Source organism: Triticum aestivum, chromosome 4A (assembly GCF_018294505.1).
Source record: "Triticum aestivum cultivar Chinese Spring chromosome 4A, IWGSC CS RefSeq v2.1, whole genome shotgun sequence".
In the NCBI taxonomy this organism is placed as follows: domain Eukaryota; kingdom Viridiplantae; phylum Streptophyta; class Magnoliopsida; order Poales; family Poaceae; genus Triticum; species Triticum aestivum.
In genome coordinates, this window is record NC_057803.1 from 276902147 (window position 1) to 276920486 (window position 18340).

Consider the following 18340-nt stretch of genomic DNA (forward strand, 5'->3'; position numbering starts at 1 on the left):
TAATTACTGAGGGAGTCCGGGATTAGGGGTCTCCGGACAGCCGGACTATATCCTTTGGCCGGACTGTTGGACTATGAAGATACAAGATTGAAGACTTCGTCTCGTGTCCGGATGGGACTCTACTTGGCGTGGAAGGCAAGCTAGGAAGTACGAATATATCTCCTCCTTTGTAACCGATCTTGTGTAACCCTAACCCTCTCCGGTGTCTATATAAACCGGAGGGTTTTAGTCCGTAGGACAACATACAATCATACCATAGGCTAGCTTCTAGGGTTTAGCCTCTTCGATCTTGTGGTAGATCAACTCTTGTAATACCCATATCATCAAGAATAAATCAAGCAGGACGTAGGGTTTTACCTCCATCAAGAGGGCCCGAACCTGGGTAAAACATCGTGTCCCCTGCCTCCTATTACCATCCGCCTTAGACGCACAGTTCGGGACCCCCTACCCGAGATCTGCCGGTTTTGACACCGACATTGGTGCTTTCACTGAGAGTTCCTCTATGTCGTCGCCGTTAGCCTTGATGGCTCCTTCTATCATCGATAGGGATGCAGTCCAAGGTGAGACTTTTCTCCCCGGACAGATCTTTGTGTTCGGCGGCTTTGCACTGCAGGCCAATTTGCTTGGCCATCTGGAGCAGATTGAAAGCTACGCCCCGGCCATCAGTTCAGGTTTGGAAACTTAAACTACACAGCCAATGTCCACGGAGACTCGATCTTCGATGGATTCGAGCCCCTGCCGTGTGCCCCACGCGGTCGTGATGAGTACGATTTAGCTCTACCATCGGACCGTATTCAGGAGATCGCACCGGCAGCCGCTCCGAGCCTCCATTCGGAGCTAGTTGCGCCATCCATGGACGGGTGGATAGACCCCATCATGGAGGTCGTATCCTCAGTGGCGATCGAGCCGAATATCGACCTTACCCTTCACGAGAGCCGTGTTGCCAAACTGCCGGATCCTTCCCCAGCCACGGACTCTGAACCGCTTGCGACCGTGCCTATCAAATCCAACTAGGCGCCAATCATGGATTTCACCTCCGCGGATATCTTTCAGCACTCGCCCTTCAGCGACATACTGAATTCATTAAAGTCTCTCTCCTTGTCAGGAAAGTCCTGGCCGAACTATGTCCGGCAGGATTGGGATGCGGATGATGAAGAAATTCGCCGCCCACCCACCACCCACTTAATAGCCACTTTCAATGACTTAACCTACATGCTCGACTTCGACTCCGAAGACATCGACGGTATGGACGACGATGCAGGAGACGAACAGGAACCACTGCCCACAGGGCACTGGACGCCCACTTCATCACATGGCGTATACATGGTGGGCACACCAAAAGAAAAGAACGATGAGGAACGGAAGGACGTAACGAAGGGTTGTCCCCTCGAGAAGCAGTCAAAGCGGCGGCGTAAGCGCCACTCCAAATCCCGCCTGGGCAGAAACAATGATCATATAGACCCAGCGTTAGAGCAGGGTGAACCATTGCCGGACCACGGCAACACAGAGAATCAAACCGAACAACCCGACTCTGTCAAAGATAATAGTCCGGACGACATCATACCAGACAGACACCCGGAGCAATAGAATGCCCATCAAAGGCTTGTTGCCACCGCGAGGAGTCCAAAAAAGCAGAAGCAAAGGCTCAAGGCTGCGCAAGACACACTCAGAATCAGATGGAGTAAAGTACTCAACACAGCAGCGAAGTACGGCGGTAATTGCCCCACTAAGAGCTACCCGAAGCGGAAGTTGCTACCTGAATTCGATGAGAAGGCCTTAGATCCCCCGCAACCAAAAATTAAAATGGCCATCTGGCCGGATAGATGACCCCACGGCCAACATAGAGCGGCAAACAACGCCGCACATGAGCCAATACGCGATTCACGCGAGGCCTCGCATCAAAAGGACGGCGCAACCAGATCCATTTCTGGACCACGCAAGCGCGCTCCAGCATACCATGCAACACAACAAACATCCGAACATCACGGTACACCCAGATACGGGGGTGCCGCACACCCCCTATGTTTCACCGACGAAGTGCTGGACCACGAATTCCCAGAGGGATTCAAACCCGTAAACATAGAGGCATACGACGGAACAACAGACCCTAGGGTCTGGATTGAGGACTATATCCTCCCTATCCATATGGCTCGAGGAGATGATCTCCATGCCATCAAGTACTTACCCCTCAAGCTCAAAGGCCAGCTCGGCACTGGCTCAAAAGCCTCCCCGAAAGCTCCATTGGAAGCTAGGAAGAGCTCAAAGATGCTTTTCAGGCAAATTTTCAAGGGACTTATGTCCGACCTCCGGATGCGGACGATTTAAGTCCTATAACTCAACAGCCCGGAGAGTCAGCCCGAAAGCTTTGGAACAAGTTTCTTACTAAAAAGAGCCAAATAGTCGACTATCCGGATGCCGAAGGCTTGGCAGCTTTTAAACACAGCGTCTGAGATGAATGGCTTGCCAGACACCTCGGCCAAGAAAAGCCGAGAACAATGGCAGCATTAACAAGCCTCATGACCCGCTTTTGCGCGGGCGAGGACAGCTGGCTAGCCCGATGCAGCACCAGCGACCCAAGTACATCCGAAGTTAGAGATGGAAACGGGAAATCACGACGCAACAAAAATAATAAGCGCCGGAATAAAGAAGACAACCCGAAGAGCACGGCGGTAAACGCCCGATTCAAAAGCTCTTGGCCAGGTCAGCAACAGCCGCCCTCTAAAGGCGCCAGAGTTGAACTGTCCAGCCTAAACAAAATTCTGGACCAAATATGTCAAATCCATAGCACCCCGATAAACCTGCAAATCATACTCACAGAGAATGTTGGGTCTTCAAGCAGTCCTGCAAGCTCAACTCCGTACACAAGGGGGAGCATACACCAAGCGAAGACGAGGATGAGCCTCTCAAGCAAGACACTGGGGAACAAAAGAATTTTCCACCAGAAGTCAAAACAGTGCATGTGTTACACGTGATCAAGGGGAGAAACAAAGCGGCACTCCCAGAGAAATATGCTCAAGGGCCTATCACCGCGGAGTCCTTCCACTGGTCGTCTCAACCGATCACCTTCGATCATTAGGATTACTCGGCAAGTATCCGGCGCGCAGGATGGGTGCCTTGGTTTTAGATCCAATAATTGACAGATACCACTTCACACGAGTCCTGATGGACGGTGGCAGCAGTCTAAACCTGATATATCAGGACACAATCCGCAAAATGGGGATAGACCCAACGAAAATTTGCCGCAGCAATACTACCTTTAAAGGAGTAACGCCAGGCCCAGGGGCTCATTGCACGGGCTCCGTGCTACTAGAGGTTATATTCGGCTTCCCTGATAACTTCTGTAGTGAAAATTTAACCTTCCACATCGCTCCGTTCCAAAGTGGCTATCAAGCACTACTTGGACGCGAAGCTTTCGCTGCTTTAATGCAATACCACATTATGCCTCCCTCACGCTTAAGATGCCCGGTCCACGTGGCATCATTACAGTAAATGGAAATATTGAGCGATCCCTGCGCGCCGAAGAGAGTGTGGCTGCCTTGGCAGCCGCACACTAAAACGACCTCACCAACTAACGCATTGGATAGGTCGTCAAGACCACGGACACAGTTAAATGAGTCTGATGCAGTTATATGTAATTCACACAGGTTTGATGGCCACACCCCTATTACAAATACAAGGGGCTCAACGCGCGCAGACAAGTGGCAATTTTTACTCATCTTGAATTGTACATGGTTCTTTAAACCTACCTTTTTGCATGACAACTTTTTCATCTAAGTTCCTCTCTTTTATAGATGACCATCGTGCTACACCTGTCCAGGATACGGCACAACGGAGCCACAGGCGCAGACATGCAGCAGGGACCTGTTCCAAGGATTATTTTTAGATTAAGACCCTGCGTCAACCTTTTTTACCGTCTGTTGTTGATACACATCCCTCGGATTCTTAGTACAATTGAGAAGGATGCTGACGTCTTGGCATGTGGCCACGTCAGAGTAATGCACGTACCTAGATACCAGGGGCTTCTTACAAAGGGCACTGTTCAGGCCCAAAATAAAGACCGAATACCTTAGGGAGTGTTCGGCGTCGCGAGTTTGGCCTTATATCCATCGGCTCCGGATCATGTCTTTGGTCAAATGTTGGGTTTGCCCAGCTCCTATGTTTTTCTACCTTATGTTCCGCTCTATCGGCTAAGGCGGCACCAGGAGGACTACTGCGATTGTGCCCTGGTTCATCCGGACGAGCACCTCAGTAGAGAAAGCCGAAAACTGACTGTCATGATATAGCATGAGACTGGTCAACCACTCGATGACCTATCGGAATGTTAGAATTCCTCCGCCTTAACGAAGGGCCGTTTCCCGGCCAGGCATGTACGCAGCCCGAATTCGGGAGAGTGCAGAGCCACCAGGGGCTATATAGTAGCCCCACCGTCAAACTCCTATGGCTAAGTGAAAGTGTTAAAGCATTATAGTCCGGTTGCCTCGTTCGCTGCTCTATCACCTCCTTATTAGGACCAAGACGTTGGATTAAGTGTGAACACGCGTCTTCTGCGAACACCCCCGCATTATATGCGTGGGGGATGAAGCCGACGACTGCAATCTTTCAGGTTATATACATATATACATAAACGGCCGCACAGGAGGCATCATGTTACTTTCAGGCAAAAGTATAAATACAGCCTTAATAAATTTGATAAACATTGTTCTTACAATGGGAATACATGTCACTCAAACATAATATTCTTCGAGCACCGGGCCTCTATCAAACGAGCACCCTCAAGAACTTCTTCAAAATAGTGCTCGACAGCCACTTGGCCTATGGCCGACCCCTGCGCCGCAACAGCGGTAGCATCCATCTCCGCCCAGTATGCTTTGACACGGGCAAGGGCCATCCGCGAGCCTTCTATGCATGCCGACCTCTTCATCGCATTGATGCATGGCACTGCACCAAGGAATTGCTGCACTAAGCTGAAATAGCTGTTCAGCTTCGGTTTTTCCGGCCACACATGATCTACGACGGACCTCATGGCGAGTCCGGACTATCTATTGAGTTCGGCCCATTCGGCAAGTTGATCAATTAGTGGAAGAGGATGCTCTAGAACGTTATACTGCGACCAGAATAACTTGTCCACTTCACAATCTGTTTGATCTCGGAAGTATTCGGCCGCATCGACAGCACTCGCCGTCAAATCCAGATATGCGTCTGCCGAACTCCACAGCCGATCCAGAGGGGCATACCGCGGATCTCCGAACTTCCTCCGTAGAAAAAAGGGCTTCCCAGCCACAATATCACCAGCTTCACGCAGCTCTTCCTTCTTTGCCCTCATGGCACAGCTAGTGTCTTTGGCTTCCATCATGGCCTTTTCGAGGTTCGTCGCCTTCGCTCGGTTTTCTTCTTCAAGGAACCGGCAACGTTCGGCAGTGTCTTTTAACTTTACAACCATCTTGGCCATCTTTTCTTTGCTCTCGCAATGTGCGGCCTTCTCGGCTCTTAACTCTCCGGCCGCCTTTAAAGCGGCCGCATTACTAATCCTTGTTTGTTCGTTGGCTCAGGCAAGTTCCGCCTGAAGGGTCTCCACGGCAGCAGCTCCATCTGCAGTCACAACATATTAAAGATACTGGCATCACGCTGCTCTTACTATGTGACATTGACCGGAAAAAGATTACTTACCCTGTGCCTCGTCAAGCCGCTTGTTAACAAGCTCGATGTGGGCATCTGCCGCTTCCAGTTGCCGCTTTAGTTCGGCAAACTCATTAGTCCGGCCAGCCAGCGGAGCTTCCATCACCTGCACATAAAGCGGTATGGTTATTACCTGGGACTACGACCCTCTGTTTGCCGCCGTTCTCGGCGACAACCAGAGTCTCAGGGGCTACTATCTACACAGGGCACACCTAAAAATGTGCAGTACCATCACAAATGTACATCATTTTACGTACCTCAAAGCCCGTCAACAGACTCATAAAGGCGTCATGCAACCCGCTTTCAGCGGATGAAATCCTTTCCATCACCGTACCCATGAATGTGCGGTGTTCTTCCGAGATGGTCGTCCGCCTTAGCAGATCCCTCAGTGCGTCCGACCGCATACCAGACGGCGCCGGACTCTTTTGTTTGCTCTCTTCAAGAGCCGGGTCCTGGGGACTTCGGGTGACTATAGGATTATCTTCTGGCCTCACCAGATCCGGAGAGGCCCTCCGTGACGACACTTCAAGGTCGCCCGCTTCTTGAGCTAGGGAGTCCGGGGGAGGCGTTTTGCTCTCCATCATCTCCGGAAGAAGGTCCCCTGAAGACGAGCTCCGTTGAGAAGGGCTAAGATCTGAACTGCGAGATAAACGCTTCAGTTATTTTCCTCAGAAGTAAGGTAGAATATCTTTACTACTAAGTTTTTTATCACTTATGGCTCATTAGAGGGCTGATCCCCGCACGGACTTTGTGCGGCAAAAGCACCCTCCAAGGCAGGACCCTCTGGTGGAGACTTCTTCTCCCGTTTGGAAACCTTGGTTTCCGGATCTTCATAGGCAGTCCTCTTCCTTCCCCTAAGCGAGAGAAGGTCAGATTCTTCCCCTTGGTTATCCTCCTTCACGGAGGCGCTCATTCCCTCGGTTCGAATTGGTAGCGATGGGGGCCCGCTTTCGCCCTCATTATTCACCCCTTTATCTTCCTTTGAGGGCTCCGGGCAAGGTGCTAGCTCGAGCATCTTTTCCAGTATCGGATTGTCCAAACCCTCAGGAAGAGGGGCCGAACACCGAATCATCTTTGCCTTTGTTAGCCAGTCCTGGTCAAAGAGCAATTTCTCAGAATGACGCCATGATAAATGAAAGACGGTGTGTTCGGCTAGAGGATTACTTACTTGGTCGGCGGTACGGTTGCTGCTTAGGCCCACGTCCTTGGTAGTATCCGGACACTCTATTTGGGGTCCGAAGAATGATTTATACATCTCCTCGTGTGTTAGGCCGAGGAAGTTCTGAATAGTGCGCGGCCCTTCTGGGTTGAACTCCCACATGCGGAGGGGCTGGCGTTTGCAAGGCTGGACTCAACGAACCAGCATGACTTGCACCACCGTAACCAGACTGAAATCTCCGTCGAAGAGATCTTGAATGCGGCTTTGCAGTATAGGCACGTCCTTGGCTGGACCCCAGCTCTGCCCTATGCTAATCCATGACATCAGTTGTGGTGGAGGGCCCGAGCGGAAAGCAGGGGCGGCCACCCACTTGGCACTTTTGGGAGCGGTGATGTAAAACCACTCCCATTGCCATAATCCGGACACCTCTGGAAAGGAACCCTTTGGCCATGGAGCTCCAGCGGTTTTGCTTATTAATGCGCCTCCACACGCTATGCGCTGCCCCTCGACTGTCTTCGGCTTCACGACAAAGGTCTTGAGCCACAGGCCGAAGTGAGGGATAATGCGGAGGAAGGCCTCACATACGACAATAAATGCCGAGATGTGGAGAAAGGAGTCCGGGGCTAGATCGTGGAAATCTAGCCCGTAATAGAACATCAAACCCCAAACAAAGGGATCCAGAGTGAGGCCTAGACCTCGGAGGAAGTGGGAGATGAACACAACGTTCTTGTTGGGTTCGGGAGTAGGGACGACCTGCCCTCGGGCAGGTAGCCGATGCGAAACCTCGACGGTTAGGTATCTGGCCTCCCTCAACTTCTTGATATCCTCTTCCGTAACGGAAGAGGGCATCCACCGGCCTTGAAGGCTAGATCCGGACATGATTGAAGGTCCGAAGCACATGACCTGGGCTTTGGGTGTTAGAACTCGAGGCAGGGGAAGGATTCGATTGAGCACGGGAGGGAAAAAAGTAAAAGCCTTGTCCCTTTATAAAGAGGGTGAATATCAAGCGTCCTCCTAGTGGTCGTTTGGGACTTGCCTAAAATCTAGGAGTCCTAGGCGCGGTTGGGTTACCCACTACCATATTGATGAGAATCCCGTAATTAGGGGAACACAATCTCTGCTTCGACAAGACGTGTCAAGAAACCGCCTCGCGTTATGTGTGCAGCTGGTTGAAGAAAAACAGTTCGAATAATCACCGAGCCATGTCCTGATATCATGTTGCCAAAGTGTGTTAGCAGATTAAGATTTGTGGAAATATTATTCTCTCTATGGTGGTATGTGGAATTTATTTTGCAGGGTCGGACACTATCCTGGTATTCAAACTCTTCTGTGATGTGTTCAGAGAAGGAACCCGCCTTGCAATGCCGAAGACAACACTGCACGTCGGACTCATCGTCATTGAAGCCTGGTTCAGGGGCTACTGAGGGAGTCCGGGATTAGGGATCTCCGGACAGCCGGACTATATCCTTTGGCCGGACTATTGGACTAGGAAGATACAAGATTGAAGACTTCGTCTCGTGTCTGGATAGGACTCTACTTGGCGTGGAAGGCAAGCTAGGCAGTACGGATATGGATATCTCCTCCTTTGTAACCGACCTTGTGTAACCCTAACCCTCTCTGGTGTCTATATAAACCGGAGGGTTTTAGTCCGTAGGACAACATACAATCATACCATAGGCTAGCTTCTAGGGTTTAGCCTCTCCGATCTCGTGGTAGATCAACTCTTGTAATACCCATATCATCAAGAATAAATCAAGTGGGACGTAGGGTTTTACCTCCATCAAGCGGGCCCAAACCTGGGTAAAACATCATGTCCCCTGCCTCCTGTTACCATCCGCCTTAGACGCATAGTTCGGGACCCCCTACCCGAGATCCGCCGGTTTTGACACCGACAATTACTTTGGTTGAATCTGATCCTTTTTGTGGCTATGAATCCGAAACTGTTGTGGCACATCTTACTAAATTAAATGATATAGCCAACTTGTTCACTAATAATTAGAGAACTCGCTACTTTTATATCCTTAAAATATTTCCGTTCTCCTTAAGGGGTGATGCTAAGATATGGTTTAATTCTCTTGATCCTGGTTGTGTGCGTAGTCCCCAGGATATGATTTATTACTTCTCTGCTAAATATTTCCCTGCTCATAAGAAACAAGCTGCCTTAAGGGATATATATATATATATATATATATATATATATATATATATATATGTATATATATATATATTTGCAAATTGAAGAAGAGAGTCTCCCACAAGCTTGGGGGAGGCTTCTCCAATTACTTAATGCTTTGCCTGATCATCCTCTTAAGAAAAATGAAATACTTGATATCTTTTATAATGGACTAACCGATGCTTCCAGAGATTGCCTGGATAGTTGTGCTGGTTCTGTTTTCAGGGAAAGAACACCGGATGAAGCTGAAATTTTATTGAATAATATGTTGACAAATGAAAATAATTGGACACTTCCTGAGCCAGCCCCTAAGCCTATTCTCAAACCAACTCTGAAGAAAAGGGGTGTTCTATTTCTCAGTCCTGAAGATATGCAAGAGGCAAAGAAATCCATGAAAGAAAAGGGTATTAAAGCTGAAGATGTTAAGAATTTACCTCCAATTGAAGAAATACATGGCCTTAATTTACCGCCTATTGAAGAAATACATGGTCTTTATAATCCAACACAGGTAGTAAAGGTAAATTCTCTCTATAGATATGACAAAGCCGAAATCCCATTCACCAAGTTTGCTAGCCATGCTTAGATGAGTTTGATAAATTTATGGTTAAGCAAGAAGACTTCAATGCTTATTTTGGTAGAGAATTAAAACGCAGTGCTGATATGCTTGAACACTCGGGTGATTATATGGCTAATGTCAAAGTTGAACTTAAACTTACTAGTAAACATGCTTCTATGGTTACCACTCAAGTAGAACAAGTACTTAAAGCTCAAAATGATTTGCTCAATGAATTGAATAGTAAGAATAAGGACTATGCTATTAGAGTGGCTACTAGAACTGGTAAACTGACTCAGGAACCTTTCTATCCTACAGGCCACCTAAGAGAATTGAGCAAGATTCTCAGAGAAATTATATAGATGCACCTAGTCCTTCTAAAAGTAAGAAAAAGAATAGGACTTTGCATGCTTCCAGTGAACCTATTGCTGAAACACGTGAGAATCCAAATGATATTTCTATTTCTGATGCTGAAACACAATCTGGTAATGAACCTGAAACTAGTGATAATGTTAATGATAATGTTCATGATGATGCTCAGCCTAGCAATGATAATGATATAGAAATTGAACCTGATGTTGATCTTGATAACCCACAATCAAAGAATCAACGTTATGATAAGAGAGACTTTGTTGCTAGGAAACATGGTAAAGAAAGAGTTCCAGTGATTATTTTTGGAGGTTTTGAATTTCCTCTTCCTACTATCAAGAAGAAATATGATATTCTAATTATTGGTGATGTGCGTATCCCCGTTGAGGTAACATAGTGTTATTCGAAATTTCTCCGGTTCCATGTTATTCAGAATGAGTTTGTTAACAAGACTTGATCAACCTTGCTAATGGCTTACTTTTGATGATCATGAGATGGATGAAGTTAGAAAGCACAACCTTTTGTGCCCTCCTTTTACTTTCTGTTATTTATATTAAATAAACTAAAAATAGTATTTTCTGTCTGTTATCTAAATTATACGTGCAATATAAGAATACCCTGAAAATAAAAGTTCTCCAAATGCCCTGAAATTTAAATATGATTTTTTCTGGAATATTTGAGAATATTTGGCACTAAGAACACAGCAGGGGGGCATCCACCTGGCCACGAGAGTGGACGGCGCGCCCCCTGCATCATGGGCCCACAGTGGCCCTCCTCCACTTATTCCTGCACCCACACACTCCTTCTTCCTCCCACAAACACCATTATCCAGCTCAAGCACGAGTTCTAGCCCCTTTTGCTGCAATTTTCGATCTCCTTGCTGAAAGCACCTCTCACAAAGCTGCTTTGGGGGATTGTTCCTTGGTATGTGACTCCTCCATTGGTCCAATTAGTTTTTGTTCTAGTACTTTATTCATTGCAAATTTGTGCTGCCTAGGTGACCATGTTCTTGAGCTTGCATGTCCAACTTATATGGTTCCAAGTAGTTCTAATGCATGATATAGGTCCTAGGCACTTGTAGGAGTAGTTGCTATCAATTTTGTTGAGCCTGGTTCACTTTTATTTGAAGTTACTAAAAATTTTACAATTTTTCAGAAAATAATGAAGAGATTTTTGAGGGGCTCATCGAGCCAAAGCTCTAAGGAAAAGCAAAATAAAGAAGCGGAGAGGCCCAAATATAATCTGCCTCGCACCATGGAGGTTCAGCCGTGTGAATGGCCTTCCGATGATTTCTTGAGAGCAGTCGGGATTTATGATGTTTTTTATGAATTGGCTAAGAATGTAGGCCTCACCAACTTCCTCCGCTACCAACGCGAACAGTATCTCTTACTCACCAATACTTTTGTGCAAAACTTCTACTATTATCCTAAGGAATCACCTCCTTCAGTAGAGTTTCATTTATATGATGTGGTTAAGAAGATGTCACTATATGAATTTTGCAGGCCTTTTGAGGGTATCTTAGAGGAACCACATCGTACAGATGTGGACGGGTTTATTGACACTATTATCGTAGGGGAATCTAGGAAGGTTACCGATGCAACAATCACTAGCATACATTTTCCTGTTTTACGCTACTTTGCAATATTTGTTAGTCGTTGCTTAATTGGTCACGGAAACTGGTGAAACCTTAGTGTTCCTGATATTTTTATTTTGTTCCATGGTTTATTCCATGACAACTCTATTAGTATGGGTGGTATTATTGCCAAACGGTTAAGTCTAAACCATACAAAGGGCCCCATCTTTGGAGGTATATATGCTTCACGCCATGCTGCATGCTATAACATATCTATTAGGCACTATGAAAAAGAAGAAAAATTGCTGCCTATTGTTTATTTAGATTATAAGAGTATGGTAGCGCATGATTTTATTGTAAAGAATAGGGAAGCGGAGCTTAAATACAAATTGTTCTTTGATAAATGTCATCCTGAGACTATCACCTTGCCTGCTCCTTCCTTGTTTGATTTATCTACAGGCCAGTACCTCGTCTCGCTGGAGGCTATTCACGCCTACCGGAACCCTACATCAGCCACAGAGCCAGAGTCGGAACCACAATTTGATCCTCCACGACAGTCTAATTACCAGTGGGATCCGGAGATGATTGCCAACCAGTGGTAATCAGAGTCTTCTTCTTCGCAGTACGACCCCAACTATTACTTTCGATATCCGCCAGGCCAGCCGTAGCCATAGACCAACTTAGGCCAAAAGCCTAAGCTTGGGGGAGCTCACCGGCATTACATTCATGTTCACAAACTCATTGCTAGATGTCGGTGCTCATACTTTTTCACTGTATTATCCATGCTCGTTTATTTCCTTTTATTGCTTTCTTCTTGTGTGTTTAATAAACCTTAAGAAAAATAGAACGAAAAAATTAGTTGTAGCTTTAATTAGTTTACTTTCCATGCTTGTAGTAGTAATTAAAAAGAAAACCCAAAAAGATTTCTTGCTCTTCTTTTGCTTGTTGGGAGCGTTCCCGTGTATATAGTTTTATTTCTTTTCTTTTCTTTGGGGGTCGATAGGAGAAGATCATCATTAAATTGTTGAAGTGTCTCTTATATGCATTATTGCTGATCTGACAAAAGAGCCCATATTGCCTTGTCTTCTCTTGTTTATTGAATGCTTGCAGATTCCAGCTTAGTCCAATGCACGTGCACTATTATTATTATCCACATCGTTCGGTCGTGCAAGTGAAAGGCAATTATGACGATATATGATGAACTGATTGAGATGGGAGAAGCTGGTATGAACTTGACCTCTCTTGTTTTTGTAAATATGATTAGTTCAACGTTCGTGATTCAGCCTATTATGAATAAACATGTTTGCGATGACAATTAGAGATCATAGTTTCTTATGCCATGCTTAATTAGCTAGGAGCTTATAATGGTTTACCTTGCGTGCCAACATGCTATTAAAATGGTTGTGATGTGGTATGATAGGGTGGTATCCTCCTCTGAATGATTTAAGTGACTTGACTTGGCACATGTTCACGCATGTAGTTGAAACAAAATCAACATAGCCTTCACGATATTTATGTTCATGGCTGTTGTCGCTCTCTAGTTGGTCGCTTCCCAGTCTTTTGCTAGCCTTCACTTGTACTAAGCGGGAATACTGCTTGTGCATCCAATTCCATAAACCCCAAAGTTGTTCCATATGAGTCCACCATACCTACCTATATACGGTATCTACCTGCCATTCCAAGTAAATTTGTACATGCCAAACTCTAAACCTTCAAATAAATATCATGTTTTCTATGCTCGAATAGCTCATGTATCAACTAGGGCTGTTCGTATCTTCCATGTTAGGCGGGTTATTCTCAATAGGATTGGACTCCGCTCCTCACTCACAAGAAAATGGCTGGTCACCGGGATGCCCAGTCCCATGCTTTATGCAAATCAAATCAAAATAATTGCAAACAAAACTCCCCCGGGACTCTTGTTAGTTGGAGGCACTCGTTGTTTCGAGCAAGCCATGGATTGATGCTTGTTGGTGGAGGGGGAGTATAAACTTTACCATTCTATTTGGGAACCGCCTATAATGTGTGTAGCATGGAAGATATCGCCATCTCTTGGTTGTTATGTTGACAATGAAAGTATACCGCTCCAAATATTATTCATCTCTATTTCAAAACCGAGCTCTGGTACCTCTACAAATCCATGATTCCCTCCGTGAAGGGCCTATCTATTTACTTTTATGCTGAGTCATCCTCCTCTTATTAAAAAGCACCCGCTGGAGACCACCTCTGTCATTTGCATTCATTACTGATTAGTTTACGTTGAGTATGACTTGACTGGATCTCTTTTACCATGAATTACAATGTCTAGTCAGTCCTTGATCTTTAAAGGTGCTCTGCATTTATGTTTTGCGGTCTCAGAAAGGGCTAGCGAGATACCATCTTGTTATATCATATTATGCTTGTTTTGAGAAAGTGTTGTCACCCGAGATTTATTATTATTTCTCGCTAGTTGATTATGCCATTGATTTGAGTAAACATGAGACCTAAGCGTTATTGTGAATATGGTTAGTTTATAACCTTTGCTGAAAACTTGAATGCTGGCTTTACATATTTACATGAACAAGAGCAAACAGAGTTTGTAAAAGTTTCTCTTTATCACTTTCAGTTTGTCAACTGAATTGCTTGAGGACAAGCAAAGGTTTAAGCTTGGGGGAGTTGATACGTCTCCGTCGTATCTACTTTTCAAAACACTTTTGCACTTGTTTTGGACCCTAACTTGCATGATTTGAATGGAACTAACCCGGATTGACGTTGTTTTCAGTAGAATTGTCGTGGTGTTATTTATGTGCAGAAACAAAAGTTCTCGGAATAACCTGAAACTTCATGGAGATTATTTTTCGAAATAATAAAAATACTGGCAAAAGATCAAGACTAGGGGGGCCACACCCTAGCCACGAGGGTGGGGGTGCGCCCCCTACCTCGTGGCCCCCCTGGAGCTCCTCCGACCTCAACTCCAACTCTATATATTCGTGTTCGGAGAGAAAAAATCAGAGAGAAGGATTCATCGCATTTTACGATATGGAGCCACCGCCAAGCCATGAGCTCTCTCGTGAGGGCTGATCTAGAGTCCGTTCAAGGCTCCGGAGAGGGGAATCCGTCGCCATCATCATCATCAACCATCCTCCATCACCAATTTCATGATGCTCACCGTCGTGTGTGAGTAATTCCATCGTAGGCTTGCTGGACGGTGATGGGTTGGATGAGATTTATCATGTAATTGAGTTATTTTTGTTAGGGTTTGATCCCTAGTATCCACTATGTTCTGAGATTGATGTTGCTACGACGTTGCTATGCTTAATGCTTGTCACTAGGGCCCGAGTGCCATGATTTCAGATCTGAACCTATTATGTTTTCATGAATATATGTGAGTTCTTGATCCTATCTTGCAAGTCTATAGTCACCTACTATGTGTTATGATCCGGCAGCTCCGAAGTGACAATAATCGGGACCACTCCCGGTGATGACCGTAATTTGAGGAGTTCATGTATTCACTATGTGTTAATGCTTTGGTCTGGTACTCTATTAAAAGGAGGCCTTAATATCCCATAGTTTCCGCTAGGACCCCGCTGCCACGGGAGGGTAGGACAAAAGATGTCATGCAAGTTCTTTTCCATAAGCACGTATGACTATATTCGGAATACATGCCTACATTACATTGATGAATTGGAGCTAGTTCTGTGTCACCCTAGGTTATGACTGTTACATGATGAACCACATCCAGCATAATTCTGTATCACCGATCCATTGCCTACGAGCTTTCCATATATTGTTCTTCGTTTATTTAATTTTCCGCTGCTATTGTTACGATCACTACAAAATGACAAAAACATTACTTTTGCTATCTTTACCTTTTGCTACCATTACCACTACTATCATATTACTTTGCTACTAAATACCTTGCTGCAGATATTAAGTTTCCAGGTGTGGTTGAATAGACAAGTTAGCTGCTAATACTTGAGAATATTCTTTGGCTCCCCTTGTGTCGAATCAATAAATTTGGGTTGAATACTCTACCCTCGAAAACTGCTGCGATCCCCTATACTTGTGGGTTATCAGTAAGGGCCGGGGTGGTGATGCAAATCGCCCTGGCAAACCCTTTGAGAACCAAGGAAAACCCGACAGGGGCCAAGAGAAGGAAACATGTGATGATGCTAATGGTGGAGGGGATGAGGAGGAAACTAGTGGGCAGGAATTTCAGAAGGCCACTGACGCCCTATGCATTGATGGGGGTCCATCTTTGCACTCCTCTAATCGCCAACTCAAGGGATGGGCACGAGAGGTCAATGTTGTGGAACTAGTGCCAGAGGGTCAGAAGCCGCTCAAGTTATCTCGCACGCCCATCATTTTTGACGAAGAGGATCACCCTAATCGCACCACAACAGTAGGGTGTTTGCCATTGCTGGTCTCCCCATCAATTCGCAACCTGAAGGTCACAAACATGCTAGTGGACAGCCAGGCCGGATTGAATCTGATTTCCCCAGCAGTTATCAGCAAGCTTCAGATAGGAGAAGAGGAACTAGAGGCCACCGACATGTTTCAAGGAGTTAATATCGGCATGAGTCATCCTAAGGGAAATATTACGTTACTAGTGACATTCGTGGCAGAGCTGAACTACCAGAGTGAGAAGATTGTGTTTGATGTGGTTGATCTCCCCCTACAGTACAATGGGATTCTTGGACGACCAGCCCTGGCCAAGTTCATGGTAGCATCCCACTATGCTTACAACACACTAAAATGCCTTGGCCATTGGGAGTTCTCACTGTCCCGTCAGACGAGAAGGATGCAATTATCTATGTGGATAAGATGTATCGGGATGCTGCTGCAGCAGAGGCTGTGGTAGCAGCAATTCCTGCCAAGGAAAGCAAAGGAAAGAAGAGGGATTGTAGGACCTCCGGCAAGGAGTCCAGGAAGCGTGCCCCCTCCGAGTGCATGGCACCCATTGACGACGTGTTGGAGTATTCCAACAGCAAGAGATCCAAGGTTACTGCACCCCAATTGAAGAAGGTCCCAGCAGGGCTGGCTGGCGTTGATGATACTTTCACTATTAGCACCACCCTCGATGACAAATAGGAAGCACTCTCATTGCCTTCCTGTGGGTGAATATTGATGTGTTTTCTTTGGCAACCATCTGATATCCCTAGTGTTCCTAGGGAGGGAATTGAGCACCACCTTCATGTGTGCCAACATGCCCGACCCATCAAGCAGAAAGTATGGGAGCAGGCCTTGAAGAGGCAGCAGTTCATTACCGAGGAGATCAAGAAGTTAGAGGCAGCTGGTTTGGTCAGAGGAGTACGACATCCTACATGGTTGGTGTCAGATTTCAGGTTCCGGCAAAATCCTTGAGGTTCGAACACTGGGGTGCGCACGAAGATCTCTCCTCCCCCTTGCACTCTCCCTCACCGCGATCTCAAGGCTCAGCGCGTCGAACTCGCAGAACAAAGGGACACAAGATTTATACTGGTTTGGGCCGCCGATGTGGTGTAATACCCTACTCCAGTGTGGTGTGGTGGATTGCCTGTTGGGCTGAGGATGAACAGTTACAAGGGAAGAACAACCTCCTAAGGAGAGGTGCTCTTGTGCTTGATGAGTCTGTGTGGTTGAGGATGATCTGAATGGCCTTGGATCAGTTGCCTCCTACTGTGGTGGCTAGCCCTATTTATAGAGGCCCTGGTCCTCTTCCCAAATGCTGGCGGGAAGGGATGCCACATTGGCCAAATTAGAAGGAAGACATCTAGTACAAGTTATCCTAACTAAAGGTGGTCTTCGCCTGGCAAAGGCTCTAGTGGTGACGCCGTCCTGGGCTCCACGGTGACCTCCATCCTGTCGTCCTGCTGGTCTTGTTGTTTTTGCACCGATATGGAAACCTTTGCCTGATGCCTCGGGACTCCTCGCCTGCACCTGTCCCTTTAGCACCAAAGAGGAAACGAGCACACTGTGGGCTAGTGCCCGCCTGGCATTGGTCGTCATGGATTCCGTCATAGGGACCTCACGAGGTGCCCCCTCCTTGATCTCTCTGCCCCTCACGAGCCAGTTGTGTGAGGCCGCTCCCGAGGAGGTCTTGCGTCGTCCGCCTTGCGAGGATTGACCCATCACGAGGGTCTTGAGTGTTTGCTGATGAAGATGGTCGTACGGAGCCGCTTGTGGAGCCACGCCGTGGGCCGCAGGCAGGCAAGTCTGGGGACCCCCGTTCCCAGGACACCGACAGTAACCCCCGGGCCCAAGGTGCGCTCGGACTTGGCTTCGAGGCGAAGCCCAGGGGCAAGTACAGAGCACCGCGGGCCCCAACAGCTTGCGGCATCGGTTGACGCGTGGCTATTGATGGGACGTGGGCGTCTCCGCTTCCTCACGCTGCCTTGGCAACTTCCCGACTTGACGAGAGTTGCTATTGCATGCAGAAAAGGGTCATTATTACCTTAGATCGTGGAGGCCGGTGGTTGGCCTCCTCCTGGCTATAAATGGGAAGGGGGGTAGCGGAGCACCCGCCACCCATCTCTTCCTTCGCTCCTCCTACTTATTGTTCTTCTTCCTTGCTTTGCTGCTGCACCACGTCTCCTATGGCGCCAATTCGGAGGTTCTCCGCCACCGAGAAGGGAAAAGCCCCCCGCGACAAGCCCAGGCCACTTCCACCAAAGATGAGGCTAGCCCACCGCCGCGACGTAGTCATGAGGCCGGAGGTGTCGAGGCCTTGGTGCGAGCGGCCACCTCCCGGGAATCCACTGCCTCTGTAGGCCAAAGCCGAGGGCTCTGGAGAGAGAGGTGGCAAGTGGCACCGCCCACGCCGTGGCCGTGGTCGCCGCGCCATGGTGACGCACGCCGTCGCCCCAAGAGCCCACGCCGCAG